Raw genomic sequence first — 13,144 nt, 5'->3', positions numbered from 1 at the left:
AGAAATAGGGCTTTCTAAAGAGAAGGAACAGCACGTGTAAATGCCTACACCTATGGGCTGCTTAGGAATCTGTGTGTATGTGTGTGCTGGGGCAGGAGGTTGACCAGAGGAAGGGACATGACTGAAAGGCAAGATAAAAAGAGTGTAGTGTTTCAAATTTTAAAAATACAAACTTATAAATAAAGGCTATTAAAATGCAGAATTTACTATTTATGAATGAAAAGCAGGAAGAATCAGCTGAAGTCTGGGATTTATTTTATTTTGTATAACCAGGTTTATAATATTTGAAATGATGAAAAAAGTAGAGAGGTTATTTCCTAGGAAAAAATATTCTCAAAATTACAATGTATGTTGCTAATAAACATTCACAATGAGGACAATGAGTGGGAGCTGAATGTATTATCTTGGACACTGGGATGGTTTGGGTACTGAAACACTGAAAACTCTCTAAAAAACCAAATTACACAAACCTAGTATAAACGCAATCTCACTTGGGACCGCTTTCCTGCACAACTTCACGGGGCGCCATTCACACAGACTACTGTGGCAGTTCTGGTCTCTCTCATACAGTGTTTTCATGGAGAGTAATAAAGTCCCTAAGGGTTTGCTTGTTCAAAATTCATACCAAAAAAAAAATCAAGAAATGTAATAAATGTTACTTGGATTATGGAGCCGAGATTTTGGTTCTTGTAAGGCTGAGTTAGTATATGCTTTTATAATTTTTTAAAACCAGAAAAAACTTGGTGTAGATTTTTTAATTTACATGTCATTTTTTTTTTTTTGCTTTAAAAAAAGAGATAGTACAATTATTTCCTTGTTGAATCTCTAAAGATACGGACCTTTAAAGACCTGTGTCACTCAGATACAAATGCAAGATGTTGAGAGTATCCTCTCACTTTTCTGAAGGTCACTTGATAGCAATATCACCTATCACAGACATAGCAGATCCTCTTTTTAAAAATTAAGCTATAGTTTTAAGTTATTATGCTGAATTGTAATTTCTTTTTTCCCAGCTTTATTGGAGTATAATTGACAAATAAAACTTGTACGTATTTAAGATGTACAACCTGCTGTCTTGATCTACATATGCATTGTAAAACACTTACCATAATCAAATTATCAAGATCTACTCGTTTAGCAAATTTCAAGTATATAAATACCTTTAACTACAGTCATATTGCTGTACTTTAGATTCCTAGAACTGATTCATACTGCATAACTGAAACTTCGTACCCTTTGACCAACATCTCCCCATTTGCCCCTCCCACTAGTCCCTGGCAATCACCATTCTACTCTGTTTCTATGAATTTGACTATTTCAGATTCCACATGGACGTGAGATCATGCACGATTTGATCAAGAAGAAAAGATCTTGAAATCTACAGAAAAGATCTTTGAGTGGCTAAAATATATAGTATATAGTGCAGACACTGAAGAACAGAATTGAGTGTTCATTAAGAGCTTTAGATGGAATTTTAACAAGCTGAATGATTTGATTTTGTCAGTGAAACACTAAAGGAGGAAGGAAACTGCTAAGTTCCTATATATTATCGATTTCAGAATGTGACAACTGATAGTCTGAAAGCAAGGGATGCTGTAGAAACAGTCAAAACCCAGAGAGGGCTGGAAAAAAAGTCCGAGGTCATTTAGGGGAGGGACAAATAACTTTCTGGCTCTTAATAGTCCCCAAGGGTGCCAGCTATTAGTTTTCCTGCAATCATTAACGCTCATGATGATGGCCCCCAATATTCAAGAACCAATTCTAATATGAATAAAGTATATATAATTATTGGTATTTTTAATTGTTCATTGCATATCAAATACTTTACATACACATCCCTCCTAATTCACACAGCAACCTACAAGGCAGTTACTACTATTCTCATTTTATAGATGAGAAAGCTGAGACTCAGAAACATTGTTACTTGCCCAGGGACAGAAAATTAGTGGTGAAGAAACAGATTCGAACAGAGAAGGCTGACTCTAGAACTCACCCTTCCAGCACCTTCAGAAGCATTTCCAGACTTGATTTACGTAAAACAAAACAAAATGTTTGATAGTCGTCTGGAAAATGCACATAAATGGGATAACTCATTCATGCATATTCATATACATACATACGTGTGTGTGTCTATATATAATTTATATAGACACATATAAATCTCCATTTGTAGTAAAGATTTGATAAATTCCAGCTGACATCCCTGTATAGATAAACCATGGTACTATTACACATTACGCAAGTGTTAAGCAGGAGGTAGCTTAAGGGAAAAAGTTCTGCCCAGGGGTGAGCTGGTAATTTATCGGTGCTGTGTAATTTCATTTGATGAGTGGTAAATGCCAGATGCCAGATCACATGGCTAGAAAACTGGGCCACTGATTAGTCAGTCTGCAGTTTGGATGAAATCAATCTTGCTGCCTTTAGGTGGAATCACCCATTTTACAATTACCCAAGGAGGAAAATATGAAAACATGAAGGGTGTGTTGGCAAGCTCCTTTACCCATGTGAAGTAGAGAGCTCTGCAGTAGAGAAGCACGTAATTGTCAAAGCCACAATCTCTCACAATAATGCAGCCGTTGGCTATGCTTCCAGCCACAGTGAGGAACCACAGCTCAATGACTGTGTTTAAGAGAGATGTCAGGGCTGAAACAACCCCTTGGAAATCCAGGGTGCTTTGCCTACATGTGTGCCTGGAGGGGCCAGAAAGAACTCTCACTGCAGAAGCTGATGCTCCAGGTCGGTAATGTCAGGTTTTCATACACTTAGGTGATGACTGGACTGGACATATAAATTTAAAGCCAAAAAAACCAAAACAAAACGGTTTTATATCCAAGCAATTTAAACCTATGTATGTTCTGTGATTTCTCTTCACCTGTGGAATAAAATGCAAATTCCCCAGCCTCACATGGAAGGCTTTTCATAACCAGATCTTACCTCCATCCATGCCTCCTCTCTTGCTGCTTCTCTGTGATTTTTGCCACATGTCCTATCTACATTCAAACCAAGGTTCTCCAAGCACGTCCTTCTTTGTTGTGCTCCTGTGACTTTGAACAAGCCATTCTGCTTGGTGATGTTGTATTGTTCCCTCTCTTCTCTGCCAAGCAAATTGCTCACCCTCAAAAACTAGCACAAATGTCACCTGCTTGGAGGCCTTCTTGCTCTGCCAGGCAGGGTAAGTGCCTTCTCAGCATATTATTTATATCCATTATGTTACTTGCTATTTTGCACTGTAATTATGTCCATGCCTGTCTCCCTTCCTAGACTGCACGCTGCTGAAACTGGGGACTGTGATGCACTCATCTTTGTAGCCAAGGCTGAAGATGGTGCCTAGCCCACAGTAAGTGTGCAATAAATGTTCATTGAGTTTTTTAAAAAGGACAGAATATTGTACACATACTTCAAATGAAGGTCTTCAGAGGGCACTCAGCTACCCAAAAAGTGTTATTTAGAGACTCTGCAGAGCTGGCAGAAGCTGAAATGGAAGAGCTATTGTACTTAGAAGGCTCTCAGTAATGATAAACAACTCTGTGAACTGCTTTACATGAACGTCTATGTTATGTATTCAATTAAATTACATAAACTTGCTGATTCTATAGGTCAGAAATGGTAAAATACTGTCAATTTTATATGATTTAACCTAACAATTTTTTATAACATGAATATTAATTGTAAAAATTCACACCAAAAAGTCCCTTTCGTGTGAGAATGAAATTAAAGATGAAAATAAAGTGGGAGGAAGACAAGTAGGCTAATGGGTATTTCCACAAAATTATAGTTGATAATTAGCAAAAAAAAATCAGTGACACATACGACAATGTACATTTTTTCTTCCAAACCTATGGTGACAGTTAAAGCTTGTCCTTGGATTGCCAGATTTCTGCCTGCATAGAACTCTCTCATTGGTTTGGCCTACAGAGTGGCCATATTTTAGGGTGACCAGTTCTAGTTAGCTGTCCAGCCCATGATTTGGTTACTCAAAACCAACCTTTCTGAAATATGGCACTAGGTGATGTTCAAGGGAGCTAGGCAAGAATTAAGGCCTCATAAGTTCTAATCCTAGTTGTGCAACTAACTTGAGAGAACTTAGACAATCTGGGAACAACCAGGTTCTTGCTGCTGCTTGTTATGGATGTAAACAACACAGAATTTCTTTTTTTTTTTTCTTGATTTTTTTTTGGGGGGAGAAGGGAGGTAATTAGGTTTCTTTAAGTATTTTTAATTAATTTTTTATTTTACTGTTTAGTGGGGGTACTGGGGATTGAACCCAGAACCTTGTGCATGCTAAGCACGGGCTCTGCCGCTGAGCTGTACCCTCCTCCAATACTGCATTTCACTGACTCGAAGGTACTGTCAGTTGGAAGAGGCACCGGTATTTTATAGACCAATGAGAAAGAAAAATTATGGTGTCAGCATGACACAAAGCTTTATTTTATACTTACTAGAAAAGTTCTTTTAGACTTATCTACATGTAGCTCTTTTGAAAACATAAAAAGGAAATCAGACAGGAATAGGTTGGTTAGCCTTTCCAAAAGCTTCTTCACACGCAGAGTTTGACTTCTGTGAAGCACGCTTTCACTCAGAGCTGTCCATGCCCACACTCTGCCCCGCAAAGCCTGGCCTCCGTGCTGCCCTGAGCGCAGGCGGCGCAGCGTTTCTTACCAGAGCGCTCCACTGAACTGTCCTTTCTGGGGCTTTCTTCTGAGACACTGACACCTGTTCTTCAAGGTCTGATTGTGCACTTTCTCTTCAGTGGGAAAGACAGATTTTCAGGCAGCAATCAAGGCTCATATTCTTTTCTCAAACAGTAATTTAGTAATTTAAATAATTTAGTAATTTAAATATCAAGGGGTTACAGTGGTAGTCCCACTGTTAGACCACTGAAAATAACCAAGTGCACATGTGTGAAAACCATATCCTGTCTCCTGGTGTATACCAACTTGATGGCATCTTACAATGGATGAAATACAGCAAATATTAAATAGGGTAAGGGTAGAAGGGTGGTGAAAACCTACTAGTTAGTGAATGCTTAACAAGTGCAAAGATACCGAGTGGCAGGGTCCTCGAAGCAGGGCCTTTTCAGGTAAGCAGCAGCTCAGTGTCAGGATTTCCAAGGTCTTCAGTGCTGCTGGTTTAAACCCTCTGTTTTCTCAATTCACCCAAATGAACAGTCTTAAGTGAAACTGACAGAGATAGACTGGCGATCACAGAATCAATTTGTTCATTTACAAAGGTAAATGTACCGATTCTAGAACTGAATTTGGTTGTCTTCCCAGACCATTCATCTTAGTAGGCAAATTTCCTCAACTGTATCGTAGATTACAGGGGTGATGCATGTGCGGCCACTCCTGACATACATCACTAATCAATTGTGGCATCCTTTTCCACTGAGGCCAGAAGTGGCCTCAGCATCCTTCTTCCTTCATTGCTTCAGCCAGCCACTGCCAGTCAATTGGAGTTGGCACTCGAGAGGAATCCTATATACCAATCCTGGATTAGTAGGTTGCAGAGCAAACACGTAATTAGAAATAAGGGAATTAAATATTCTTTACTATTTTTTATTCTCGTTTCCCATTAAGCCAGGATAGTCTGATGCATTGGCTTTGTTCAAAGAAGACATAGTTCAATGTCAAGAATTAAGATCCCATCAGGAGCCATTTCCTCTAGATGATGCTGGAAGCTCAATTCCAATTCCTTCTAATGACCTTCTAGTAACTTCCATCTAGACCTTTGCCCTTCCACGGGTGACATCAGGACTTTGACTGCCATGTGAAAATAAAATACAGATATTTCAAATGTAGTTCTACAAAACTGTGCATTAACAAGTATCAGGGCTTGTGGGAAAATAGAGTTGATGCAGATAACTCAAAACCTACAGAACTTTGAACCAACCACTGACAAAAACAATAAAATGACTAGCACAGTTAACATTCTCCCAGGGCGGGTGGGTAGAGCTCAGTGGTAGAGCCTGTGCTTAGCATGATTGAGGTCCTGGGTTCAATCTCCAGTACCTACCAAAAAAAAAAAAAAAAAAAAAAAAAAAAAAAAAATCTAGCCCCTGAATCTAGTGATATCTTTGTAGTGTAGTAGTGTAAACTTGAGCTTACACTTCCTCCTTTGAGCTGTATGTCCTGGGTGGATGTTGCTTCTAAAGGAGACCATTTTGATCAAGATTTTAAATATCCAGGATATAGCCTTCCTCATCAAAACCCAGCAGTTCTTAAGGCCACTACAGTAGCCACTATTTGCACTAAAGGAGGACATCTCTGGAGATTTTCAGTTTTTTTCCTAAAGATTTTCATATTTGCTAAGGCTTTGTCTTTGTTTGTGAGAAAATGTACCCCTATCACTTGAAAACATAAGCATGTATGAAACCAACACGATTGCCCTGTGATATTACTGATCTATTTCTCAATTGCATTCGAAAGAATTCAGATTGAAAAAAACCTCTGGTGTCATAAAAAGCTATAGGTAATTTTATTGTTTTCTTATGTTCCTTTACATTCCTAAGGCTCACTTTAATTAAACTTGTTGGGGAGGGTATAGCTCATTGGTAGAGCGTGTGCTTAGCATGCACCAGGTCCTGGTCAATCCCCAGTACCTCCATTAAGATAAATAAATAAACCTAATTACCTCCCCGCCAAAACAAAACAAAACAAAACAAAAAACTTGGGTATACCTGGGTCTTGGCAGCAGATAGAGATGTCTAAACCATCACCCATGATTTTAATACTCACACTACATCTTTTTAATTAATTTTTAATCACTTCCAATGTCTGAGGGTGACTCCTTCCTTAAATTGTCCCTGGATTTCAAAGAAATCTTTCTGTCTCCTAGTTGTTCACTAACTTGACTGGGGGCAAACTCTTGAGTAACAATACCTCTGCGTTGGCATTTCCCCTGCCCATTGTGTGTGTGAGGTACTGACCACACTGGCAATATGAATAGCTAGGGGGCCTGAGATGGTACGGAGCTGATTCATACACTTCCTCACTTCCTCTGCTCTGCTGCCAGTGTAAACCTGAACTCATGCCACGATACATAAACAGCAGAAATTGAATATTTGGTTAACTTATTCTTTTATAGCCCCCTGTGCAAAGCTCAAAGGTAGTGGTTCCCAAAAGTCAATCGATGGCAAGAAGAGAATAAATAAGGAGAATTACGAGCTTTCTCATAGAGATTAATGTATTCTATTTATAAATTGTTATGAAATTGTATCTTTACTATATTTTTGGGGAGGTGTTATTCTTTTTATTAAATTCTTGTAGCTGTATTTTGCTTTTCAAATTCTTAATTGCAGAATAAAAAGATAGCAATATTACATTGGTTCCCAAAACATTTAGAGGGATTTTATTGGCCCATGAAATAAAAACGCTTGGAACCACTGCTCTGGGGCGAGGTGCCTGATGTGGCTCAGAGCAGAGTCTTGTCAGCCTGAGGAATGTTTCCTATAAAAGGGGGGTTGGGCAGCAGCAAAGGTCGGCTTTGAAAAACTATCAGTAATCTCAAGTAACACTGGACAACCTTAGTTTGGACTTGGTAAGTAGATGAGTAATTTTTAAAAATGGAATAAAATCTGGTGTAAAACTTATTTTCCAAAAACTTGCACAACCTCCCTTCTATACAAATATTAATCTAGATAGACCTAGAATCTGGGGTAACACGTTCTTGGTTTACCTGAAGCTAAATTTTCAGGTAGTAACCATAAAAGGTGTAGAGAAAAATAGGGATTGGGGGAAAAAGACTTAAACAAATGTGGAATAAATATCTACCTTCAAATTGCAAGTACCTAGAGGGTACATGTGGTTTGGATTGGTTCTCTGTATACGTCTCCCCATTCTTACCATATTCCCCTGGCATTGATTATGAGCATCTATCATATGCCTGTTTATAAAAACAGAGAAATGTAAATAAGTGAGGGAGAGACCATAACTTAACGCTGATGTCAATGGAAATGTTTGTTTATGTGTGTATAGTTGGGGAACTAGTCCAGGCACTGTGAAAAAATGAAACTTCAGGGTTGTGTCAATGGTGAAAAATACTATTGACCCCTAAGTAAATTTCTATGATATAGGAAAGGGAGATCTGAGAAAGGAAAGTTGACTTTTTTTTTAACAGTACAAAATGTTTTCTATTGGCCAAATTAAAAATGTAATATTTCTATCTCTTTCCCTTATTTTTTAAAAGTCCCTTTGGGGTTTGATGAAAAGGCAATAAAATGTTGATTCCTCTACACTTAACTCACCAAATTGCAACTTGGTAAGAGATGTTTGATGTTTACAAAGTTTTCTGAGTTCTCAGAAATAGTAATCTACGAGGGCTGTGCTTTATACATTTTTGTATTTCCAGCATCTATTACTCCATTGTACATGGTTAGTGTTGAATAAATGTTTGCTCAAAGGATGTATACACGTGGGCCAACAAAAAACTCATTCAAACTTTTGAAAGCTTTAAATTCTCAGTGTTCAAATCTTTAAATGTGGTGGGTTTTTTTTTTCCTCTATGAAAATAATTTTCCTTGGTTTCTCAGTCTCTCAATTTTTCTCTATCCTTCTGAGTTACCACGTTATTAACCTCCTTCTATGTCATCACACCTCATCACTCTAACCTAGTTCTTGAGTTCTGGACCCCATAATCCTTGCCCAGACACTGATGTCATCACTCCCAGAATGCTGAATTCTCTGCCTCTAGCTCAGCTTTTGTAGAGTCCAGGCAAAGGCACTAGGAATATTTGAATCAGCCTGAATTTCAAATAGGTAGCAAAGATGGTTTCTTATCCAGATAATTCACCTCATCTCATAAAATGTCACTGCAAAGAATACCTTGAAAAGGGTGTAAAATATAACTAGGTGAGTGTGTATGTTAGTATGTCCATGTGTGTGTATAATGGGGTATACAGATGTTTGCCTTTATTTCAAAAGATGGAGACCAGTGTGACACACTCCATGCTATTTCCATAGTATATAGCTGAGCTGCAGTGAACCTGCACGGACATGAAGTCTAAGTAATCCTTTAAATACGTTTTTCCCTTAGAGCTAGTAAATACATTCTTGAAGGCTAGAGGTATCACAGTGGGATAAAAAAAACAAAACAAAACATTTTTTTCAGGGTGATCCAGCCAATTCACATCTATATCTTTTAAAATTTCTTTCTTAGAAGATTTAATTCTCTATGTGTAGATTCTTGTGGCACAACCCAGAAGTCATGTACAAATGGAATATATTGGTTATATTCTTAAGAAAAGTGTTGATAAGATTTATTTCTTAACCATACACTGCATATTATTGAAGATAAGTGATTCTCAGAACTAGGATAATAATGACAAATTCAGGGTGCTGATGATATTTAATCTATTTTAGGTATATTTCCTTAAAATATATTGTCTCCCTTTTTGGCCACTGATGTTTGAGGCTGTCAGTCCTATATTATCTTATGTTACAGTACTTAATATTCATAAAAAGCTTTATCAACACATGGGTGCTTTCCTGCAGAGATGGTATATTTTTAATTGGTTCTAATGTGTTATGTGCATCATCTCATCTTCCCTCTATTCAACTCATCTCTCCAGTGTTCTATTATATTTAATGGTGATTTCATAAGCCCGTTTCTCTGTTGTGCTTTAGGGAAAGATTTGCTTGTATTTTGGGCTTCTGGCTACAGAGCTCTGTCTCTGGTACCCAGAGAGCTGCTGTAAAATTACTATTGGGTGGAATACCTTAGGTGTGAAGAAAGCGATGTGGTTTGGTCAATTCTCAGAGGAGCTTTTCTCTTTATTGGTATTTGTCTATTCTATTTTAATAAACCATTGGGTAGATGCAGGCAGAATGTGCCACAAATCAATTATATGACCCATGTAGCAGCTTTAGTGGGCTCGAACTGCAAAGGACATACTTTCCTGAAATTGTATATTCAATTGCTGAAGTCTACATTCAATCCTTTTAGATCTATTCTATCTTTTTAAGTCCTGAAAACACTGGCTCGGTCTATTCTGATGAGGACTTGTTCAGAACAAACACACAATAAAGAATGAGATACTGTCCTCTCTAGTGCTGTGGCAGTCCTAATGGACAAAACAATAGTCATATTGCGTTTCCCTTTAGAGGTTTTAATTTAATAGAAAACCGTTCTGTCCTTCAGCAAGTTTTAGTATTCTCGTTCATTAACTTTTCAAGTATTTGTTGTGTTCCCAGCTGTTGCTGAGCACCGTGTAAAGTGTGAGAGTACAGAAACCAGTTCCTAGTGAGAAGGTGATTTAACAGACTTAAATCATTTTGTTTTCATCTAAATAGAAGTGTTGCACCACAATCTCTCAAACGATCCAATTGCTTGGGCTCCTAGGATGCAGAGGGCCAAACGTGCCTTTGGTTGTGAGTCTAGAGATAAGCTTAAAATCATCTTTGCTACCGAACTAAGTCTAATCACTACTTCTCCCCTGTTTAAGTTAACAGGTGCTTAATTTCCCACGAATTCAACCCTTCTTCACCCCTTCTCTCATCCTCCTTCCTGTCAACTCAGAAGCATGATCATTAATTCTTTCTGGTTCTCATTCATGTCGAGCAGACCCAATAGCTTTTTATTTGGGTTGTGCAATTATGGCAAAAAGACTGCAGCCACTTTGATCTTCAGGTCTAGAAACGACCTTCTTTCTACCTTTAGTACCGTGGAAATAAAAGGGTCAATGCTCTGCCCCTCAGACAATAATGAAGGCTAAAGAACACATGGATTTTAAAGTCAGCTTAATGGAGGTATAATTTACACACAGTAAAATTCACCCTTTTCATGTGTACTGTTCTATAAATTTTGACAATGTACACAGTTGTGTCTACACTACCACTATAAAAAAAAATAGAGAGACCATTTCTATCAGCCCCCCGACAATTTCCCTTATGCTCCTTTGTAGTTAACCCCATTTCCCAATCACAGCCCCTGGCAACCAAGGTCTGTCCCTACAGTTTTGCCTGTTCCAGAAACACAAATAGAATAATAGAACAAGACAATATGTAGCCTTTCAGCCTGGCTTCTTTCGCTGAGATAATGCTTCTGAGATTCACTCATGCTATTGTAAATATTAGTGGGGTTTTTTTCCATTTTATTACAGAGTAGTTTTGCATTTATAGATGTGCTACAGTTTGCCTGTGTACCAGGTGATTGATACTTGGGGTACTTCCGGTTTGGGGCTATAATTAATAAAGCTGCTATGAACATTTGCATATAGGTTTTGATGTGGACGTCTGACTATTTCTCTTGGGTAAATTCCTAAGAGTGCAGTTCCTGGGTCATATGGTAAGTGTATATTTAACTTTGTAAGAAACTGTTAAACTGTTTTCCTATGGGGCTATGCTGTGCTGCACTCCCATGGTGATACGTGAGAATTCCGGGTGCTTCACATCTCTGCCAGCATTTGGCATCTTCAGAGAGTTTGATTTGAGCCATTCAAGCAGGTATGTCTCAGTATCTCACTGTGATTTTAATTTGCATTTCCCTAATGACCACTGCCATTCAGCATACTTTTGTGTGCCTATTCGTCATCCACATCTCTCCTTTTGTGTGTGGTAAAATACACGTAACACAAAATTTAGCATTAGTAATAGCCACTGGCAAACATTTATCTGCTGTCTCTATGAATTTGCCTATTCTGGATATTTTACATAAATGGAATTGTTCAAGATAAGGCCTTTGTGTCTGGTTTCTTTCACTTATCATAATGTTTTCAAGGTTCATCCATACTATCATGTACCAACTTCACTGCCTTTTACGGCTGAGTGATATTCCATCTTATGGATATACCACACTCATCTATTCATCAGCTGACGGACATTTGGGTTGTTTCTACCGTTGGCTCTTGTGAATAATGCTGCTATGAACATTTGTGTGCACAGCTTTATTCGAACATATGTTTTCAATTCTTTGGGGATATATATCTAGGATTGGAATAGCTTGGTCATCTTGTAATTCTATGTTTATTTTGTTAAGGAATTGCCAAACTGTCTTCCACAGTGGCTAAACCATTTTATATTCTCCCCAGCAAGGTACGGCATTCCAATTTCTCTAGTCCTAACCAGCACTTATTTTTCCTTTTTTAAAGAAATTATAGCCATCCTAGTGGGCGTGAAGTGGTATCTCATTTGGTTTTAATTTGCATTTCCCTAATAATTAATGACTAATGACGTTGGGCATCTTTTCCTGTGCTTTTTGACCATTTGTACCTCTTCTTTGGAGAAATGTCTATTCAAGTCCTCTGCCGAGTTTTAAATTGAACTGTTTGGCTTTTTGCTGTTGAGTTATGAGTTCTTTAACTATTCTGGATAGTAGGCCCTTATCAGGTAAGTGATTCACAAATATTTTCTCCCATTCTATGCATTGTCTTTTCATGTTCTTGCCAATCCTTGATGCACACAAGTTTTGAATTTTGATGAAGTCCAAATTATCTACCTTTTGTTTTCTGGTTGCCTGTGCTTTTGGTATTAAATCTAAGAAACCATTGCCAAATACAAGGTCATAAAGATTTACCCCTGTTTTCTTCCAAGCTTTTTTATGATTTTAGCTTGTATATTTATGTTTTCAATCCATTTCAGGTAAATTTTCACCTGTGGCATGAAGTAAGGGTCCAACTTTATTCTTTCGTACATAGATTCCCTGTTGTTCCAGCACTATATGTTGAAGAGACAATACTTTTCCCATCGAATGTTTTTGGGAACCTTGTCAGAAATCGATTCACCATAGGTATGGGTTTATTTCTGGACTCTTGATTCTATGCCATTCATCTCTATGTCTATTCTTATGTCACTGCCACACTGTTTTGATTATGGTTTGTAGTAAGTTTGGAAATCAGAAAGTTTTGAGTCCTCCAAATTTGTCCTTTTTCAAGATTGTTTTAGCCATGTGGGGTCCCTTGCAACTCCAGATGAATTTTTGGATCAGCTTTTCCATTTCTCCAAGGGCCATTGGATTTTGATAAAGACTATAATAAATCCGTAGATCACTTTGGTTAATACTGGCATCTGAAAAATATTGAGTCTTGTGAACTACAAACATGAGATGCCTTTTCATTTACTTAAGTCTCCTTTAATTTCTTTCAGCAATGTTTTACAGTTTTCACTGTAGAGCTCTTACACCTCTATGGTTAACTTCACATCTCCTTTTTAGT

The 13,144-nt window shown here is 37.8% G+C and overlaps 1 protein-coding gene across 8 annotated transcripts in view; it reads right to left on the bottom strand.

The window, feature by feature from the left end:
- RNLS (renalase, FAD dependent amine oxidase) overlaps window positions 1–13,144 on the bottom strand; it is a 278,225-nt gene that overhangs the window by 39,610 nt on the left and 225,471 nt on the right. The gene's annotated exons all lie outside the window — the stretch shown is intronic.

Source organism: Camelus ferus, chromosome 11, assembly GCF_009834535.1.
Source record: "Camelus ferus isolate YT-003-E chromosome 11, BCGSAC_Cfer_1.0, whole genome shotgun sequence".
In the NCBI taxonomy this organism is placed as follows: domain Eukaryota; kingdom Metazoa; phylum Chordata; class Mammalia; order Artiodactyla; family Camelidae; genus Camelus; species Camelus ferus.
The sequence above is the reverse complement of the archived record's forward strand: the minus strand, read 5'-3'. Positions and strand labels throughout refer to the sequence as shown.